Genomic DNA, 23,203 nt, shown 5'->3' on the forward strand with positions numbered 1-23,203 from the left:
CTGGCTGCTTTGAACTATGAACTACATAATTTGCATTAATTTCTAATGTTTATTAATGCTTCTTGAATTCTAATTTCTTTCTACGTGAGCCAGAATATCAACAAGACTTTAAAAATGAATTAAAAAAGAATAAAGCGAAAAAATCATGCATACGAACAAAATTTACTAGGCTTATTAACATTTTCTTCGTTACCACGTGCGTTTGTTTTACCTTTTTCGTCCGACATTAGAAAGTGGTTACAGTGCCCCCTATAGTTCGTTGGAGTTGCGAATATGCTAAACAATTGAAATATCAGTTCGCACTTGTAACCAACATAACACCTCAAACATCTAAACATAAACTAACTCTACTGATAAATTACTGATCAGCCAAATGAGGTTGAACAAGTTGAAATAGATGTCAAATCTGTTTGAAAGAAAAAATAAATGATTTTACTATAGTTAGATTTAAAACAAAAAACTGAGTTGCCCATTATGTTGACCTATTAGTGGATAGAATGCAAAGTTGATTTCTAGAGTTTGAAATAAGTTTTCTGAAGCGAGAAGGTAATATGTTTAATCAATCTATTTTTCCTGAGAAATTGACAAAATGTGTTGAGCTGCACACATCCAGTTGGGTTGAGCGGAACTTCAAGAACTACATCAAACGAATTGTTCGCATTTGACTTTCAACTCCAACAAACTCTAGGGGCACTGCAGTCACTGTCTAATGGCGGATGAAAAAGGTAAAACAAACGCATGCCGTAGCGTAGAAAATGCTCATAAATGTATAGTAAATTTTGTTCGTATGCATGATTTTTTCGCGTTATTCTTTTTAAATTAATTTTCAAAGTCTTGTGAATATTCTGGTCCACGCAGAAAGAAATGAGAATTCAAGAAACATTACTAAACGTCAAAAATTAATGCAAATTACTTAGTTCGTAGTTCTAAGCAGCCATTTCCACGATGTTGAATTCGATATTTATCAATTCTTGATAAAACTAAATAATAATTGTGGCCCAACAAGAATAACAATTAATGCTAGATAATTTAATTATATGGCATTACGAATTATTGTTTTGCATTTGTAGGTGGTTATTTTTCTCAAATTGCCAAATCGTTAATTTTAAATTTTTCTATTTCGTATGTTTCTGATTTCTGAGCAATGATTTAAATATGTCATACTATGCAAATCATCAACAAAATTCTCACGGATATATGGTGGTAGTTTTCTTTTCAATTGATCTACCATTATTTCTTTTAACTTACCGAATTCTATTAATCTTTCTACCATTTTATTCCACTCATGGGCAATTCCATGGTGTCGGACGTAAAAAATGAAGAAAAATTTCTCAGTTTTAATTCCATTTACCAAATATAAACTGTTAAAAAATGATAAAATTTATTTACAAGATACTTACTACATCCCACTGAATAAAAAATCATGTTATTTTTTCAAAATAGATCTCTAAAGTATAAATTAAAAAAATTTAAAGAGTTGGTGTCGGATGTAAACACACAAATAGTAAAATTAATGGTTCACTTAAAAATTATTAAAAGTCTGTGAATTGGCTTACATTTTAATTTTACAAACAGCATAATTCTAAAGTACACTTACTATTGAAGCATATATCACAGTTTCCAAATGACCTTATGAGGAATAAAATTATTTTAAAAAATATTTTTAGCTTGGTGTCGGACGTAAATTGTTCATATTGGATGCAAACTATTGCTCTTAAATGTAAATACATAACAATGATTACAGTTATAAATATGTAAATTATAGGTTACATATACTGAAACAAAATTTACCAAGTAAATTCAAAAGTAGGGTTGATTGGGGGAAGTGGGACACTGGGGTAAGTGGGTCACACCCCAAAAACTGAAATATCCATACGATTTTTATACTTTTTTACATTGATCATGTCATGGTTCATCATAGCGATTAGTTTTGCATATATTTGGGTTAAGTGGAATTTTTTTCTAGGTCAGAGAACTTAGTCAAAAAAAGAAAATTAATTTGAATTTTGACATCTTGAATTCAAATTATGTTTTTCGCAATCACGAGTGTGTGTATGTAGGGATGTGTGTTTGTGTGTACGGGTTATGTGTATGTGTGTGTATGAATGTGTGTGGGGGGGGTATGTGTATGTGTGTGTAGGCATATGTGTTTGTGTCTGTGTGCATGTATGAATGTGTGGGTAGTTGTGTATGTGTGTGTGTATGTGTGTGTATATGTTTGTATGTGTGTATGTGTTTGTGTATGTGTGTGTAGGTGTATGTGTTTGTGTGTGTAGTTGTGTATGTGTTTGTGTGCGTGTAGTTGTGTATGTATGCGCGTGTGTGTAGGACATGGATGCAACCTGGAGACGGCTTTCGCTATAGGAGCAGCATCGTGAGGAGCCAGCCGGTCCACGGTGATGGTGCGGAGGGTGGCAGTGGGAAAAATCAGCGTAACGCCAAAAACAGTCAAATGAGAACAATAAGCAATCGTAATTGCTCAAAAAAAATCTGAACAATATTTTTTCGCGAGTTTAAGCAGCATTTTTTAAAGAAGTGTTTCCCTGTTAGCATTTATTTTTTTATGATCATTAAACATTAGGGTGGAACGAAAAAAACAAAGTTTTTATTTTCAAATTGTAGTAGTGCAGAAAAGTTGCGATTGGTGAAGACTTACAAAACAAAACAAAAATTTTTAAAATCGGATAACATCTTCCGATCCCGCAACAAGCCTAAAAATTTGAAAAAAATGGAAAAATTTCATGTGTTTTTAGCGATTTTTTAAAAACTTTGCTCCAACGTTTCTTTTTAATACTCTAAGACGGAAAAGTTACGATTGCTGAAGCCTTCAGAAATTTAAAAAAACATATTGAAATCAAATAATAACTTCTGATCCAGGAACTAGCATGAAAAGTAAAAAAAAAAAAAAGGAGAATTTCATTTTTTCTTATAGTGATTAAAAATTAAATTGTTCTTCTTGTTTTTTTTTCAAACATTAATTTATCTAATGACTTTTAAGGTATCTTCTAAACATGCAAAACTACCATTCTTTACAACAATGAAACATTTTCAAATAATAGAAAGTCATAAAATATTTACCAAATTTACAATCCAGTATACAAGTCTTATTGTTTTAAGTGTTACTTGTTAAAGCTAATTTATAATCAGATTTTTTGGAAAATTCGGGCATAATTGACCTAGATTTCAATGTTGCTCTTATGTAACCATCTCTTGATTTAAATCCACACACTTGGAGTGAAACCTCCATCACTAGCTTCACACATCTTTCGCCAGCTTGCGTATGGCAGGGGAATAGTTTTATATCCCAGTCGGGTATAGTGCTTGTTGCAATAAGATTTTCAATGTCTTTGTTAGGAACTTTTCGAAGAAAAGGTGGAGAAGATAACTTTGTCGTGTTCCAATTAGTAATCTCTGTGTAATCTTCTGCTTTGAAATTTAGAGATGGAATGACAAAGTTTCTAATGCTTTTGCCTTTAGAAACAGACTCCCTGGCTTTTAAGACGTTTTTAAACGCTAGTTCTCTTATGTGCCTCCTTTCATCAAACACCATTGCCATTAATAAGTTTTCGGGACGCGAAAAGAAAGAGTTTCTTTCAATGACAGGGTGAACAACTTGTATGAGATTGTCAGGTAAGTATCGACAGGTTTGAATTGTTCTGTAAACATGAATGGCACCGTCTGTGAAATTTTTGCGGTTCTTTATTTCAAACCAGACCGGCATGTAACATCTCAAAATAAAAGTCACTTTGTATTTTAAGTCACCTGATGGGATCGATACACTTACGTACAGTCTAAGGACTCTATTTGCACAAGTGAGACATCTGGAATGTGAGAGTGGGCCGGGGGTCACGATTTGACAAATCATTTGGGCAATTGCTACCCTTTATTGCCTGAGATACATCTAAAAGATATCTTTGATCCTTGCTCAAGCACTTTCTGTTTACATCTGGAATTGTACAGTCAATTGCTTGAAAATCTATTACTGGCAGTTTTTCGCAACCTCTGAGTTGATCTCCTATTGGTCCAGAAAACGAATTTGAGCCAGTTGTTGCACCATCCAAATACCGAAAAAGATGGCGGAAAGGCAATTCAATGAAATGTAATAAACAAATAGCCCATTGCAATGGTCGTCCAATATAAATTTCAAATTGACGAATCGCGCCACTTTCCCACCCAGTATTGGTTTTAGTACCATCGCAACCTACGATGACTAAATCATCCAGTGAAATTCTTTGTTCATTTAGATATGAAACAATGCTATTCACTATGTCTTTGGCTGATCCAGAGTTTGAAGACACGTGGCCAATATAAACGGAATCAGATTCTTTGATAATAGAATAATGCTCTTCTTTCACTGTTCGCCGAAATTGCTTTGATTCAATCTTATTTATATATAAAGTATCATCTTTTCTTCCGTCAAAATAAATACCACAAACGGAGTCTTGTTTAATACCACTTTGCAGATCCTTTCTATTTTGGCTCTTTTCTCTCCTAATTTTTTGTAATTAATCGTTAAACTAAAATTTAAAAAAAAGCTGAAAAAGGGCTTAAAGTTTACATTTTTTCAAACATGTAGGTTCGTTGCGCGATCGGAAGATATTGTTTTATTTCAAAAAGATATTTTTTTTGTTTTGAAGTCTTCACTAAACGTAACTTCTCCGTTCTGTACCCTGAAAAAGTACATTGAACCAAAAATGTTAAAAATTCGGAAAAAAACCTGAAATTCTCAATTTTTTCGATTTTTTAGGCTTGTTTCTGGATCAGAAGGTATTATTCGATTTCAATTTTTTTTTATTTCTGAAGGCTTTACCAATCGTAACTTTCCGTCTTAGAGCCTTAAAAAGAAACATTAAAACAAAATGTTTGAAAAATCATTAAGAAAACACGAATTTTTCCATTTTTTCAAATATTCAGGCTCGTTGCGGGATCGGAAGATATTATCCGATTTTTAAAATTTTTGTTTTGTTTTGTAAGTCTTCACCAATCGCAACTTTTCCGCACTATTACGATTCGAAAATAAAAACTTTGTTTTTTTTCGTCCCACCCTATTAAACATTCATGTACAGTTTAACTTAAAGTGCATACTGCAGTCAGAATTTTTGAGTAAAATATTATTAAAAACTGTTTTAGAGGAGGGGCCCCACTTACCCCGTAAAATTTTGCTATAAGACGTCCCCACACTATGGGGTAAGTAGTTCCCCCCTCCCCCAACAGTGAGGATTTGAAAATCAAAAGCAACTTTGATGAAATATTTGTATTAGTGAAATACAAGACAACTATGATGACTTAGTAGGAATTGATAGTTCAGCTACAAAAGCTGGTGATTAGTTATTTGTGAAACTTACATGAAAGAAAACCATCAAGATTTATATGGGTTGAATGTTGATAATGGTTCTTCCTTTGAAAACTTTACATAGACGCAGTCATTTAGTGTTTCTAATTTCTTTTTACACTTATAATTTTGGCAAATTTTCCAAAATTGATCTTAATCAACTGTATTACGTTCATTCAACACACCTTTTCTCAAAAGGGGTCCTACTTACCCCTATCAACCCTAAATGTACATACAATAAATTCACTAAGTTGTTTTTTTATGCATGTTTCACTTTAACTTTGAAATTAAAGGCAAAAAAAGGAGAAACACAGTTGAAAACATATGTTATTTAAAGGAATGTAACAGTGTCGGACGTAAATGGTGTCGGACGTAAAAAATTTTTTATGTCCGACACCTAGATTTTAGTAAAAAATATTCACTTTTTACAAAATGAAAATAGGTTACATCAAAGAGATTGAAATTCTTACTTTGTACCCAAAAATACATGTATGTAGTTTAAAATTATTGGCTCAGCATAATTAACTGCCCATTTTTGTGTCAGACGTAAACCACTTAATGTACCCCAGAGGAATTCTTTTACAAATCAAAATGAACTATATTTTGACACAAATTTTTGCAACATCACCAGCAACACTCTGTATCTTTAAATGGTTATTCAGCTCGATTCATAATATTAGCATGTATTTTTTGGAAAAAACAGAATTTCTTCGAGAGTCTCCAAATATGGTTTGAAAATACTCAAGATGTTGAACTTGGTTTAACCTGCTGTAACTTATTTATAACTGAAGTGATCAAATTTTAGGCAAGCATTTCAAAATATACAACTCTTTATCTTTAAAATGACACCTCATTTGTTTACAAATTTTAATTTTGAAAATTTGATCATCTGGTTGACCTTACTGCCTGTATGACCTGAAGGCCTCTGGTTGACCTGAATTGCCCTCATGATAAAAAATAAAAATGGTTTAACTGACATGCGAAATCTCGCCAAGGGTTCTTTGCTCGCACAATACTAAAACAATAACCCTAAACAAATTTGGCGAAACCTTTCAGTTGAGAATGTAAGCAATAAAGTAAATTCTTTCTCGCAGTTAAACATTTTTCATTTCGTTCTACGATAATATATTCAAGAAAATAATTTGCATACTGTCCATTCCAACTAAATGCTGCTGTAAAATAGATATGGTTAGTTATATTAATTTAAGATTTAAAAAAATGTATATTAATTTAAATTTTTGGCATCTTGAATCCAAATTATGTTTTTCGCAATCGCGAGCGTGTGTGTGTATGTATGCGCGTGCGTGTTTGTGTAGGCGCATGTGTGTGTGTTTGTGTAGGCGCATGTGTGTGGGTGCGTGTGTGTGTGAGTGTATGTATGCATGTTTGTTAGTGTTGTGTATGTAGTGCTGTGTGTGTACGCGCGTGTGTGCGTGTAGGCGTTCGTGTGTGTGTGTATGTATAGGCATGAGTGTGTGTATGTGTAGGTGTGTGTAGGTGTGTGTGAGTGTAGGTGTGTGTGTGTAGGTGTACCAGCAATTTAATTGCACTGATGATGGCACTTGTATTTTAGAGTGCCGAAACAGCTGTTTGCTGGTTTTTTAACCTTTTTTCATTTTGAATTTGTACTTTATATACGTTGTCATATTTTATTCACTATGCAGTACAAAGTTTTCGACTACTTTTTATGTATTCACTAGCTTCAACGGGCTTTTGGTCGTAAGTGGATTCCATTTTTCCATTCCTTTCTTCTGTTTGTTTCTGTCCTTGATTTTAATCATGTCTGACATTAATAGGTTTTGTAACCTACGGGTTAAGAAATTTAAATTTTTAGATCATTTATCCTTTTTGTGTGAATGTAAAAGGAGACGAGTTATTCCTAATTTTATTTCACTTGAGTGCAATTTATCTCGGTCAACGAGAATTGATAAAACTTTGTTCAACTTTAAATTGGCTCTGTTAAGAGCTGTCATCCAAGATACGCGACACAAAGTTGCAATGATTGAGCAGGAGCTTTTTGATTTACATTTACGTGTTGCTAATTCCAGTCGTCATTTTGAATTTTTTGACAGGAGGTCTTGGCAGAGAGCTGCTTTTTATTCAAACAAACACAAATCAGTACTTAATAAAAAGTTAACCAGTTTATGTAAAGTTTCTTCTAATCTTACAACTTATAACTTACCAAAAGTTAATGTTAATGCTGTCGTCAATCTTTCAGATGTTTCCTTAAATTCTGTTCAAGTTAATGCTTTAAAATTCAATAGTAATTTTGCGACCCCATCTAAACCGTCGTTTCCTCTTTTAATTGCTCCGGTCGAAAAGGCCTTGAAATTTAGTGCTTTAACTTCCCACACAGAAAGATTCAATCCGTCATCTCATTTCTAACAACATCAACTTCAATTCACAGTTCCATAACAACAAGCTATATAATGTAACTCGTACCGTAAGAGATTTATGTGCTAACTCTGATTTAGTCATTACAAACGCTGATAAGGGGGGCCAAATTGTTGTTCTAAACAAAAAAGATTATATCAACAAATGCAATAACTTAATTTTAGACGGGCCATATGAAAAAATCAAACAAGATCCTTGTGGTAAAGAATTAAAAACTATCAGTAACGCCATTAAGTCATCTCCGTTGATTCCAGATTTTCACAAAAAACGCTTGATTCCTTCTGTTGCACAATGTTCCAGATTCTACGCTTTGCCTAAAGTGCATAAACCACTCATTCCTCTCCGTCCCATTGTTTCTAACATTGGTAGTGCTTCTTACAAATTGGCCAAATTTTTAGTTTCCGTTTTTTCACCTCTTCTTTCCAGCAATTGTTTTACTGTTCGGAACTCTCTTGACTTTGTTCGCAAACTTCGAATTTTTCAGCTAAATAACCATAGAATGGCCTCTTTTGATGTGAAATCACTCTTCACTAACGTGCCTGTTGAAGGTGCGTTAGACTGCCTTAAAATGAGATTAACTGAACATCACTTTTCCGATTTTGAGATCAATGAATTATGCAATTTAACACGTTCTTGCTTAAAACTAAACACGTTTGTTTTCGACGGTAATTTTTTCCGTATGACTGAAGGTCTTGCTATGGGCAACCCTTTGAGTCCAATTCTAAGTGATTTGTACATGCACTATTTCGAACTTAAATTATTTAAAATTATACAATTTGATTTTTACGTCAGGTACGTTGACGACATTTTTGTGCTTTTGGACTCGTCTGTCAGTGACCTTGATAACCTTTTATCCATCCTAAATACTATTGACCCACATATTCAATTTACTGTTGAATTGGAATCTGGAAATCATCTTTCTTTTCTTGATGTGTCCATCACTCGTCATAACAATATGTTTACAACTACTGTTTTCCGTAAACCCTTTGCTGTTTCTCTTCCCCCCCCCCCCACAAGTTATCCGTTCACCATCCTAAACAAAAATTGGCTGCTTTTAGATCTTTTATTTACCGTGCTTTAGCCATTTGTTCAAATTCCAATTTACTTTCATCAGAACTGAATTACCTACGAGGTATTGCGGTTGATCGGGGATTCACATCAGATATTATTGATACCATTTATAAGAAGCTATGTAGCTCAGCTAACAAAAATCAAACACTTGCTCCTGTGAACTATTCGAGTTCCGTTGTCTTACCCTTTTTTCCTAAAATCAGTCTACAAATTGCCAAAATCTTAAAAAAGTTTCATTTTTCCGTCACTTTTTCTCCTGTTAATAAATTAAAATTTTCACAGCTTAAACACCCTGTTCAGAACCTTGACAAATGGGGCATTTATAGTGTTTCCTGCCAGTGCAAATTGGCCTACATTGGGCAGACTCGACGATCCCTCAAATTCCGGATAAAAGAACACGAAAATTACGTCAAAAAACAGGATCTCAAACGCTCCTCTATTGCTCAACATTGTTGGTCTTGTGGCCATAATTTTATTTTTTCTTCCGCCAAAGTTATTCACGAGTGTTCGTCCATTCATGATTTAGATTTTTGGGAGTCATATTACATATGGAAAAATGCTAATTTAATCGTCAATGATTTGTCTAGCACTCCCCCTTTTCCTAATGTTTGGAAGTCTGTTATTTGATTTATTTTTTGTCCGTGACGTTTTCTCCTGAGTGCAACTGTCCTCTGTAGTTCTGACGTAACCTTGACGTCATCGTTTCTGGTACTGCTCTCATATCTTTTACAACTCGTCTCTCATTCCAATGTTCGCCTCGACTGTGTTTTAGTCGGGTTGAACCTGTCTTCGTTTTTAATTGCACTGATGATGGCACTTGTATTTTAGAGTGCCGAAACAGCTGTTTGCTGGTTTTTTAACCTTTTTTCATTTTGAATTTGTACTTTATATACGTTGTCATATTTTATTCACTATGCAGTACAAAGTTTTCGACTACTTTTTATGTATGTCTTAATTTTATTATTGCAAGACAAGAAGCAAATAAAATGATTTTCGTGCTTGTCATCCTATTTTGTTTTATTTGTTGTAATTTTAGCTTCATTACGCTACTTAAAAAAATGTTAGTTTTATTCATAAAATATAGTATTGTTCGCAACTGTATTGGATAATAAGTAACTGATCAAAAGCATCATAAGTTCATGAAAGTTGTGTACATTTTTTTTTTTACAAATCTCTAGGGAAATTTGAAACTATGTTATTTTGTGTTTACATTATTATAATCTTGTAAAGAAAATTAGAAATTGTATTTTTTTTTTTTTTTTTTTGAAACATTATGAAAAAAACTACTTAAAAAAAAAACTGATAATTGCAGCAGAGGAAAAAATTGAAAACTAAAGTGGGGATCAAGTATCCCCCGTCTCCCCTGTTTGGTACATCCGACACTGGCTATATATCTCAAGACGTAATATCCGTATTCAGACAAAATTTGGCATGCAAGGCAACTTTTGCATGGAAACAGGCATTGATTCGTTTTTTGGTGCAAATCGCTTTAAGGAGTAAATTTTAGTTATTGTCTGGGAGAGTTTTAATTGGTTCAAATAAATTGCCAACGTGAATGATGAATTAAATTTAAATATTTTCACTTACAATCTTGTCGAGAACTGCATGAGTTAGAGGTCGTGGCGAGAATTTAAAAAATCAGAATTTTCTCAGGGACTCATTCAGTTTTGCCTGAACTGAACTTTTCCGCATAAGAGCTTCTACGTTAGTTAGAACCTGAGCTGCAACCAAACTTTGATCAGTACAAGTTCCATTCGGGCTTCGTATTCGTTTGTCTCTTAATTTTTGTACGAATTTAGATTACTTTTAAGATATACAATCAGGGAAGTCGCTGGGGGAAATATTCCCTCACCCCACCCCCTTCTGTCTTTCAGAAGTGGGGCTGCCAATTTCATTTTAGTGATGGAGTAAAAAAAAAAAGAAGAAGAAGAAGTAGAAAAAGAAAAAGAAGAAGAGAAGAACTTTGGCAGTCTTAAAAATTTGAAATAGCAATTATAAATGAACAAATGGAATAAAAGAGACAAAAGAAAGCTTTTTTTAGAATTTCAAAAGAAAATGAAATCTTAAAAATATTGTTTAAGAACCTCTAAGATTCTGTAGTGTAATAAGATTACTAAACTAAAGGCCGCCGAAATGGACGTTTTAAACCTTTTTTAACGAGAAAAATAGTATTCTGTACGTTGTACAAACGAATGACCAGCTTCAGTTTAAAAAATAAAAACTAATAGATAAATAAATATGGTAGCTTCATAGAGGCCACCGATAAATTTACATCTATTCATTTTAACTAAAATGTCATTGCAAAAATCAGAACTAAATTAAGGAAAATACGTGCGCCTTCGAAGCATTTAAAGTTTAAAAGAGCTGTAGTTTTCTGAGTGATATTTAAAATATTGTAGCGAATACAGGTTCTAATTTTTTAAATCTCATTCTATTCAGCAAAAAAAAAAGACAGTCTTAGCAGTAATGGCAAAATTATGACCTGTGACTGGTGTTAGGAGAAATGCGAACCTATTTCTATTTCTATTCAAGAGTCACAACTGACTACAACTGTATTATGTCGAGGGATCTGCATACTAAGTGCCTTGCCTCCATTATTTTATATACCGATAGATGGCAGCATCATCACCGGATCGGACAGTTAATGAGAATTTAGAACTAGTCCAAGAGCTAATAGCTACCTAGTACTAGCACCCCCAGAGGTATCGTTTCACTTGGAGGACATTGAGACCACGAGCATATTTAACGTCGCCCAGTCCCCTTTAATGACGAGGGTGGGTCTTCGACCAGCGGGGATCGAACCCGAGCCCCTCCGGCCCCGAGTCCAATGCCCTACCGATCAGGCTACCACGGCCCCAAATGCGAACCTATTTCAAGAAAAGCACAACGCAAAGTGACACATGTCTGCCAGATGAGCGTTTCTCAATCTTTTTCTTTTTAACCCACAATTGAGTGATACACCAAAAAAAAAAAAAAAAAGCATTCGCAGACCAGTGTTTTTTTTCAACCAAAAAAGAAAAAAAAATTCTAGGCATTCATTAAAGACTCGCTATATAAATTAATTGAACGATTTCTGTTATTATTTACTAACAATGATATTAAATGTAAAGATACACTGCTCGACATTGGAAATGCAACAACACGAAGGAGTGTTCAGAAATTGATGCAAATTTTATAGTAGACGTACATCACTGAGTTATGTAAATGATGTGAAATGCGCAGCTCTCCGACGCACGTGAAGTAAGATATAAGGGAAGGAACTTGCAGAATGGGCAATATTCGTGTCGTTATTTCTGACTGGAGAATTATCGAAGAAATTTTGTTTTTGTCTTGGAGGATACGTGTAGCACGTGAGAATGCCAGGCCGCCGTCAACGAAGGCACTTCCAGCAGATGGACGATTTTAGGAGGGTATGGTGATCGAACTGAGAAGGGGAGGTTGGTCCGTACGTTAAATCGCAGCTGATACCCACATGGACGCGAGCACGGTGCATCGGCTGTGCCGAAGATGACTGGAACAACGAAATGTGACAAGATTGAGGGGTGCAGGGGCAGCCAGAGTGACGTCAAAACGCGTGGATCGACGCATCCACCGACAAGCTGTAGCAGATCCACAAGTCACTTTTTCCTCGATTCTGCAGCAGGTGGAAGATACCCTGAATGTTCCCTTGTCAACCAGAACCATTTCCCGTCGTTTGTTCGCACGTGGTCTGCAATCACGGCGCCCGCTAAGAAGACTGCCATTGACCCCACAACATAGACAACAACGTTTAGTATGGTGCCGAACTAGAGCGACGTGGATGACAGCATGGCAAAATGTCGTGTTCTCAGATGAATCCCGCTTCTGTTTATCCAGTGATAGTTGCCGCATACGTGTGTGGCGTCGACGTGGAGACAGATCTAATCCGGCAGTAACTGTGGAACGTCCCACCGCACGACAACGTGGCATAATGGTTTGGGGCGCAATTGCGTACAATTCCATATCACCTCTAGTTCGTATTCAGGGCACTATGATGGCCCAACGATACTTGGATAATGTGCTGCGGCCGGTGGCAATTCCTTACATTCAAGGGCTACCTAATGAAACTTTTCAGCAGGATAACGCCCGACCACACAGTGCTCGCACTGTCAACATGCTCTCCAAGGCACACAGATGCTTCCCTGGCCACCATACTCTCCTGACCTGTCACCAATCGAGCATGTGTGGGATGTGATTGACGCCGTTTTCAGACTCTGTCCCTGCCTCGTTCAGAAGACGAACTGTGGCAAATGGTTGAAAGGAAATGGAGAGTCATCCCTATGGACACTCAGTACTCTTATTGTCTCCATGCCTAGACGTGTTTCTTCGTGTATCGCTGTCCGCGGTGGTCCTACATCCTACTGAGCCGACGCCGTTCTCGCTCTGTATTCTGCCTATCATTTTGAAATTAAGATCATTTATTATTCCTTGCTGACCACTCCTTCTTCGTGTTGCATTTTCAATGTCGAGCAGTGTAATTGGGTTGTTTCCGAAGTTTTATCAGAAAAAACATGCTTAAAAACATAGGTTTTAACCAATTTTTTCAACAATTTGAAAAAGTTTAGTATTTTTGAAAAAAAAAAATTTAATCGGTGGAGCAGATTCAATTTCATTTTTTTACGCTTCTACTCATGACATCACAAGCGATGAAATACAATTCACTGATGCCATCAGCGCAAAACGCAATATTTTGGCATTAGATAAGGATGAAAATCCTACAGCGCAATAATACTAATGAATCTCATGTTGCTTCAGAAAAGCCTTCATTCAAATTATCATTATGATTGCTATTAATATTACTGTTTAATGGCAATCATTTTCTTTAACAATGCGTAAACATTAAGCGCGTCAAAATACACCACTTGGAACTTCAGAAGGACCACGGCCTTACTTCCTAAGTTGAAAATGATAAAAAATTAAATAACAAATAATTATTGGGAAAATAAAAGTTTTTTCTGGCTCCATGTCATTTTTTTTAAAGACTTATTTTATCAATTTCTGTGACTAAAAGTAGCACTTTTGGCTGAAGGAAAAGACCCCATTACCGTCATATTATACATTCATAAATCAATAAACCATAATAGTAATTGCAAAAATAACTTTAAAATATCATATGTTGTTGCTGTTGTTGTCGTGTCTAATCTCGTGCCCTGGACCAGCTACAGAGAACCCTACACTAGATAGATATTTGTGTGGACCTAAGTGGTAAAAGAGACCTAAAAAAAAGCATCCCGCACACAACACCTGACATCCAGCCCCTACAAATTACGATAGGATCCTACTCGTTGCGTTTCTTGTTTTTACATGGCTCCTATGGCAATCATAATTGCGTAAAATAGAATTTGGATTCAAGACGCCAAAAGCCAAATGAATGCCAGAGGTTGTGTGATGGGTGTTGAATGCTGTTTTTGTCTAAAGATTGAAGTCGAGAGGGAGGGTCGAGTAACAATAAAGTCGATTCCGATAGATATGGACGCCACTACCCAGGAGAAGAAATATGAACGCGGAGATCGGTGAGCAGTGCGGCTCTTGGAGGTCCCAGGTGTCAAATGTGGCCCGAAACATCAACTTCAATCAAGTAAAACAATAAGCGATTTGTGATTGCTCAAAAAGGCAATTTTTGACACAATTTAAATGCTCGTCAACTTATTTGAGACTTTAAGCTTTTCAAGCATCAAACCTTCCTAAATCATAAAGTTGCTATGCTTAATACATCAAGTGAATTTCCGCAAAGAATTTAATTAAAATAAATATTTTTTGCATTTTCTTTTTGCCAACTAAAATGTGAAAGTTCATTAAAACGTTGCAACTTAAATTGTCTTACTCATAGAATAATGTTGTAACTTAATTTTGTTTTTGGTGTGTGTGTTTTTTTTTGAGCAATTACGTTGCTTATTGTTCTCATCTGACTGTTTTGAATTCCTATGATTTTATTTCTCTCTCCCCCCCCCCCCCCCGCCTTCCTCTGCAGCACCACCATCGACCGGCCCCTCCCGATGCTGCTCCTCCAGCGAAACCGTCTCCAGGCAGGTTGCGTCTCTATCCTACACGCACACGCATACATACACATACCTACACACACACACACACACATACAAACACTGAAATACACACATACACACACCTACACTCACACACATACAAACACCAACATACACACACACTCGTGATTGCGATTGCGAAAAACATAATTTGAACTCACGACGCTAAAATTCAAATTAATTTTTTTTAATATTTTTTTTTATTATTTTTGGTATTGTCAAGGCTGTAGAAAACTCCTTTTGCTGCCTTTCCCCCCCCCCCCCTTTTTCGTTAAAAAAAATGCCCGTTTTCCCACACTTTTTAATAGGAAGGTCGAAAAAATGAAAACTGAAGTTGCAAAAACGTTGCCGTTCGGGGAAAATCCAGCAGTTCTAAAGTGAAAAGAACTATACAACTGCAATGAGAAACCCCGCTCATGCGATGTCTTCACGCAACTTCCTATTCAGAGTCACAACTGACTACAACTGTATTTATGTCGAGGACTGCATACTATGTGCCTTGCCTCCATTATTTTATATACCGATAGATGGCAGCACCATCACCGGATCGAACATTTAATGAGAATTTAGAACTAGTCTAGGAGCTAATAGCTATCTAGTGCTAGCACCCCCAGAGGTATCGTTTCACTTGGAGGACATTGAGACCACGAGCATATTTAACGTCGCCCAGTCCCCTTTAATGACGACGGTGGATCTTCGACCATCGAGGTTCGAACCCAGGACCCTCCGGCCCCGAGTCCGACACTCTACCGATCGGGCTACCACGGCCCCTTCACGCAACTTACTATCATTTTTAATACAGTGTAATGTGTCCAAAAAAATAAATAAATAAATGAAATAAAATAAATAAATAAATAAAAACAAAAAGAATAAAACTCTAATGTGAATACCACTCGACTTCCTTATACGCTATTGTTATCTTATGTATAGAAATGCAGTGTCTGGTATAAAGTATGTTTCGTTCATATTTAATGTATTTGTGAGCGCCTGAAATTGGAGATGCAGCAATGAAAATTAAATGGAATACGAAAAAGGAACAAAAGGTACAATAAGAAAGTTCATTTTGAACATTATGAATATTTACTCCACCTCAGGGCATATTTTAAGGAAATTCGACTGTGTGGGCAACTCCAGCTTTCTCGGAAGGGGGGGGGGGATTGTAAATGGGCAGTTTATGTTAGTTGAATAATCGTCAAAAACGAGTTGGGGTATGAAAATTGGAATTAGGGAAATTATTGCTAATGCTCTTTTTGTTCGTTAGGAAAAGAGTGTAAAGAACATAAATGCTGTGACTCAGTGTTTAAAATAGTTCAAACAGTCACTGAGTTTTTGAATTTTTTTTATTTCATTCATTATAATACAACCATTAGAATAATTTGAATCTAGTTTCTTTTTCTTAGGTTCACCAAAAAATGCATCTTAAGAAATTTGCTGCTGTGATTTTCTTAGCACTCAAACTTGCATACTCGATCAAATGCAACTGCAACACAGAATATAATTCGCAACTCCAACGAACTATAGGGGGCACTGAAGTCACTGTCTAATGGCGGACTTAAAAACTAAAACAAACGCACATGGTAACGAAGAAAATGATAAAAGTGTTGTGATTTTTGTTCGTACGTAAGATTTTTTCGCTTTATTCTTTTTAAATTAATTTTCAAAGTCTTGTGGATATTCTGGCCCACGTAGAAAGAAATGAGAATTCAAGAAGCGTTACTAAACGTCAAAGATTAATGCAAACTACGTAGTTCGTAGTTCTAAGCAGCTATTTCCACGATGTTGAATTCGATATTTATCAATTCTAGATAAAACTAAATAATAATTTTGGCCTGACAAGAATAACAATTAATGCTAGAAAATTCAATATGACATTACAAATTGTTATCGAAAGAAGACGATACTTTTTTGCCTTGCTTGGCTAGCGCTTATTGTTTTCCATTTGTAGCTGAGTTATTTCTCTCGAATTCCCGAATCGGTTAATTTAAAAATTTTCTGTTTCGATTTTTCTAATTTCTGAGTTACGATTTAATTGTGTCATGTTATGCAAATCATCAACAAAATTCTCACGGATATATGGTGGTAGTTTTCTTTTCAGTTGATTGACCATTATTTCTTTTCACTTATCGAATTCTGTAATCTTACTACCATTTTATTCCACTCATGATAAAAATTAAAAATGGTTTAACTAAAAACGCGAAATCTCGCCAAGGCTACTTTGCTCGCACTATACTAAAACTATAACCCTAAACAAATTTGGCGAAACCTTTCAGCTGAGAATAAAAGGAATAAAGTAAATTCTTTCTCGGTTATTCATTTTGTTCTACGATAATATATTCAAGAAAATATTTTGCATACTCTCCATTCCAACTAAATGCTGCTGTAAAATATGGTAAGTTTAATTAATTTAAGATTTAAAAAAAAAAACCCCATATTCTTACAAATTCATACAAAACAATAAATTTTTTTACCTTGTATAACGTTATCCAAGTTTGTTAATCCAGAATTTTCGCTTTCACCAATTATTAAGGAAATAATGAAAACTAACATTATTTTGAGAAGCTCGAGAATACTACTAAGGAACGAATTAATTTCTGTAGCTGAAAGCAAACTAAGACACATCGATTGCGTTAATAAATACTCAGAACAAACTGCCTGTGTTTACGTCAACAGACACACGTGGAACGCAACGTGGCAATGTTTTAGTTTCATCTGCAGTTTTGTAAATCACCGCAAGGTAGCGTATTCGAGCGCTGGAGTTCCGAATAGAGAGCGTAAAAAAGAATGCTTCAAATGATCACGCACTACAGGACACATGGGGCCGGTTTCACCTAGAGTCCCTATATGAAAACGTATTTCATATAGGGACTCTATAAAAAAAAAAAAGATTACGTGACGTCAATCCACAAAACTCTGTTTACGTGTTATGTGCTTTGGAGTGCGAGACATCGTTGTTTAATAGTATTATTTATTTAAAAAACTTTTGCTTGTGGGAACGGTTAAGGGTAAGCTTCCATTTTTTTTTACAGAAAAATAAAAAAATATATAGAAACACATAACCGATGGAAAAATTTAAGAGAATGTAGGTGGGCAATTTTTTTTTGACAGTGGGGGTCAATTTTATTTGACAGTGGGGTCAATTTTATTTGACAGTGGGGTCAATTTAATTTGACTGTGTGGGCAATTGCCCAAAAAAACCCCATTAAAATATGCCCTGCTCCACCTAGTTCGCTAAGGAATGATGCAAGAAAGAAATTGTACCAACATTCATAATAGAAATATCAATAAATTTTAACATTGATTCGGTGAGAAACTTGCTAAAGATCGTCAAATTGACACTATATTCGGCATCTCATTTTCAATAATTCCACCTGAGGGCCGCACCTCATATTAAATCATTTCCGCGGGCCAGAACACAAACAAAATTTTCAAATATTTCTTTTTTTTTTCTAAATAACAAGAGAAAACAGGGAACAGGAAAGAAAATTAAAACGAATATGCTTGTTGTCACTTGGAACTTATTTTATTAAACGCATCTGTCTTTCAAAAACCAAGGCTCCAAATTTGTGACATTTTCACGGGTCGTGCTTTTCAATTTTTAACATGAAACAAAACAGCGGACCACGCGGATCAGATTCGCGAGCCGGATTGGCCCGCATGTAGTAGCTTGAACACCACTAATTTAAACTAACCTCGCTATTCTAGAGGAATATGAGCATTTATTGAAAGTATGCGTATTGCAACGAGTAATGTCTGCTTTTTCATAAACATCATCACACAAAATATCGACCTCATTTGGAAAAACCGTTATCCATTAAAAAAATAATTATTATAAAAACACAAACACATACACACACACACAATTATCCTGATACGTTCCTCCAGTTAGAAAATGAATCTGGCCCCATGGCCCACGAGTTTTAAGCGTTTCTTAATGCCCTTGACAAATGGAACTCTGCCGGCCTCCTTGCCGAATGATCAGACGCAAGGGCGCTCAAATGCAAAATTTTAAGCGTGGGGGTTCAGATATTTTGCTTATGGTTTAGCAGGATATTTTCCCCATAGAAACCGATTTCAGTACAGATTAGAGTTATTAAAATTTGACATTTTTAATAACTTATTCAATAATTGCTGGAGAAGAAATGTTTTTACATTTTTGCAAAGAAAAAAGTACTTAAAGAAAGGAAGTTCTGATTTCAAAGGGGGCCTTGAGCCCCCACTTGCCCCCCCCCCCCCCAACGGGCGCCCTTGGGTCAGAAAAGTCTAACTGCGACGAAATGGGAAGATTGGGCGCAGCAGATTGAACACCGTCGATTGGGCGTCGTCAATAGGGACCGGAAACATTGGGCGCCGAGCATTTAGGGCACCGGGAACATTGGGCGCCGAGCATTTAGGGCACCGGGAACATTGGGCGCCGAGCATTTAGGGCACCGGGAACATTGGGCACCGAGCATTTAGGGCACCGGGAACATTGGGCGCCGAGCATTTAGGGCACCGGGAACATTGGGCACCGAGCATTTAGGGCACCGGGAACATTGGGCGCCGAGCATTTAGGGCACCGGGAACTTGGGCGCCGAGTATTTAGGGCACCGGGAACATTGGGCGCCGAGCACTTTGGGCACCGGGAACATAGGGCGCCGAGCATATTGGGTGCCGCGAACGTTGAGCCCAATGTGCTCGGCGCCCAATGTTCCCGGCGCTCAAAGTGCTCCGAGCCCAATGCTCCCGACGCCTAAAATGCTCGGCGCTTAATGTTCCCGGCGCCCAATCTTCCTAGACCGGACTGCGATTGGGAGATCCTGGGTTCGAGTCCCGGCTCGGGCATGGATGTACTTTCTCTCTCCTGTCCTTGTCCTTTCTTTGTGTGAATGTTTTGTTATGCTGTGAATGGTTGCCTACCCTGTAAACGGGTCCTTATGGCATGTGTGTACTGTGGGAGTCCGACTTGACACCAAATTACGGTACAATTGGAAAAATGAAGCAGCGCACCCCGAATTGACAGTCAGGCTGGAAGAAGACAACAGCTGGAACTCTTTCTGATGTCCACTTTATCTGTGGAACTCCTGGTTTTTCTGCAGCAGTATAGTACCTACTCAGTTACCTAACGTAACTGAGTAGGTTTAGTTTTAAAGACTTTTGCGTTTTGTTAAATTAATGTTTAACGCAGAATTTGGTGGGTTGTCAGATTCATTAGTTGGTAGTTTATAGGACGCCAAGACTTCAAATGGTTACTAAAAATTTTGGAAAAAAATAGAACCGACTTCAAAAATGCTCTAAAAAGTGAAAAATAATTTTATTCTTTAAACACCATCGATAATACTTTTGAACATAATTTTTGAAGTTGGCCCAAAAACAAAAAGTAAAATTCAGTGTAACCATGCTTCGTTCATATTTTTTTTTTCAGAAAATCATACGAAACATTTAAATCTTTACTCAAATATGCTGTTATCAATGCATAATGTATGTGGTAGTGAAGAAAATGGGCCTGGTTAAATTTATAGTTGTAGTTGAGTTATGGCTGTGGATGATCTCATCTATCATTTTTGTGCCAACTTAAAAAATTATGTTCAAAAGTATTATCGATGGTGTTTGAAGAATAAAATTATTTTTCACTTTTTAGAGCATTTTTGAAGTCGGTTCTATTTTTTTTCCAAAATTTTTTATTTCATTCTTTTTAGTGTAAATGTAGATATTTCAGTAGAAGTAAAAAGTTACCATCACGAAACTTTACCTTATATTTTTCATAAAAATGCTCCATACTAAAAAAAAAGCTATAAACACGCCTTAAACTTTCAGCGATTGGCAGTAAAAATTTATCTTTATTTCTCTCTGGAATTAATTTGTGTGTTAATTTAATTATAACCATTTAAATATTTCTAACTAATTTGCATTTCACAGCATACTAGTTTCTTGTGATGCAGTCCTGTATAGTTGAGGCAAACATAGCCTGGTAGTATTGTGAAAGCTAAGCAGATCCTGATCACCACCACACTAGAGCACCAACTTGATACTTGCTTCAGAGAAGCTTTTATTCAAAATTATCATTACAATTACTTTTAATGTTACTGTTATATGGCACCAAACTTTTATAACAATGAGTTTCATATTTAATTATTTAATAGGGAAATTGCATGAAATTTACAGTTTTTTGCCCATAATTTTTTTCCTAAAGAAAAAATGTGGTCAAACAAAGTAATGGGACCTAAGTTGAGCTATCCCCTATCCATTAAAAAAAGAATCATCAAAATCGGTTCTCTAGGTGAGACGCTGTGAGTGGACACACAAAAAAAAAAAACATACATACGGTATGAACTGATAACCGCCTCCTTTTTGAAGTCGGTTAAAAATTAAGAGATCGTATATAATTAGTTAGGTATTAAAATAATTCAACGTATAGTAGTTAAAATCAGTGTTCATTTTATAATTGGGTGTTTAGTTTAGTTGATTTTTGTACTGGAATTGTAAAATAAATTTGATCTACGTTTGGGTAGAAAATCGTATGTAAGTGTAATCATTTTTTTTTCTTTTGCTTTTTAGTTCCTAGGTGTTTTTTGAAGTTGGTTCTTTTTTTATTTGAAAATAATTTATTTTTTGCTTTTTAGTGGTGTAAATATAAAATAAGTACGTACGGTAGAGTATGTAGCACACTCCTTACGTACATCTCGAGTGAGAAAGCGTCTAACACAGGAATCTGGAAACAGCTAAGATAAGCAAAATAGAGAAAGAAATGGAAGGAAAACGTCTCGGAGACTTCCGAAGGCTGAAGAAACGCGTTTTCAAATGCGCAATTATTTACAAAAAAAATTGTCTTCATCATCAGTTTGACTTTATCAAAGTATGCTTTCCGAAAAAAAAAATAACGAGTCACTAAAAAACAACAGAAATCGCTTTACTTTGCTTATATAATTTGAAGAGTTTTCTTGATTTTTCAAGGATCCCATCTTCAGATACAGACCTGATGACCATGGATACCTAAGAAGTATATACCTTTTCAAACGAGAAAAAAAAAAAAAAAAAAAAAAAAGAAAACAATTTGAATTTTGACACCTTGAATTCAAATTATGTTTTTCGCAATCACGAGTGTGTGTATGTAGGCGTGTGTGTTTGTGTGTGGGGGTATGTGTTTGTGTGCAAGGATTATGTGTATGTGTGCTGGCATAAGTGTGTGGGTAGTTGTGTGTATGAATGTGTGTGTGGGGGGGTATGTGTATGTGTGTGTAGGCATATGTGTTTGTGTCTGTGTGTGTAGGCATATGTGTTAGTGTCTGTGTGCAGGCATGAATGTATGGGTAGTTGTGTGTATGTGTGTGTGTGTATGTTTTTGCGTGTGTATGTGTGGGTGTCTGTCTGTATGTATGCGTGTGTATATGTGATTGTATGTGTGTATGTGTTTGTGTGTGTGTAGGTGATTGTGTGTATGTAGGTGTATGCGTGTAGGTCTATGTTTGTGTATGTGTGTGTATGTGTTTGTGTGTGTGTGCGTGTAGTTGTGTATGTATGCGCGCGTGTGTAGGACATGGATGCAACCTGGAGACGGCTTTCGCTATAGGAGCAGCAACGTGAGGAGCCTGTCGACGATGATGGTGCGGAGAATAGCGGTGGAAAAAATCAAAAGACGCCAAAAACAGTCAAATGAGAACAATAAGCAATCGTGATTGCTCAAAAAAAAAAGAAAAAAATCCACCTTGATCTATGCGTGTTTGCGTTTACGGGGGACATACGTAAAAAGATTCCGACGAACCGAGAACGTCTTTTTTGAAGTCGGTTAAAAAAAAGAAAAAAATCTTAATGCGCATAACATTTTATACGATTGGCACTAAAAACTGATCTTTGTTCCTCTCCCGGATTTATTTGTGTGCGAATTTTCTTAAAACCATTTAAATGTTAAGGGTTTCACAAACTAATTTAAATTTCACATTCATACGTGTCACTTAACTGGTGATACAAGTCACATTTTTCTTTATTTGGCCCCGTTATAGATTAACACCACACTAGAAACATCGTATCTTCTGTGATGTTGTATATATGAAGAACAAAATACTACTAGAGCAATGATACTACATATATGAATTTCCTGTTTGCGCCAGAGGAGTCTTTGTTCAAAATTTGCGATATGACTACTAATGATTTATACGGGGGAAATATTTAGAGGGGTACTCCCCCAAAGCAATGGCCTCCTAAACAGGAATGCCCCCCTTAAGGGGGCATCCCTGATTATTATTAATGTCTTGTGGTACTTTCTTTAACACCGAGTAAGAAAGTATCTTTGTTTTATGGCACTTTCTTTCAATGGATTTTGTATTTAATCGTTTAATATTGAAATTAAATGAAGTTTATTGTTTTTTGCCCA

This window comes from Uloborus diversus, chromosome 2, assembly GCF_026930045.1.
Source record: "Uloborus diversus isolate 005 chromosome 2, Udiv.v.3.1, whole genome shotgun sequence".
Lineage (NCBI taxonomy): Eukaryota > Metazoa > Arthropoda > Arachnida > Araneae > Uloboridae > Uloborus > Uloborus diversus.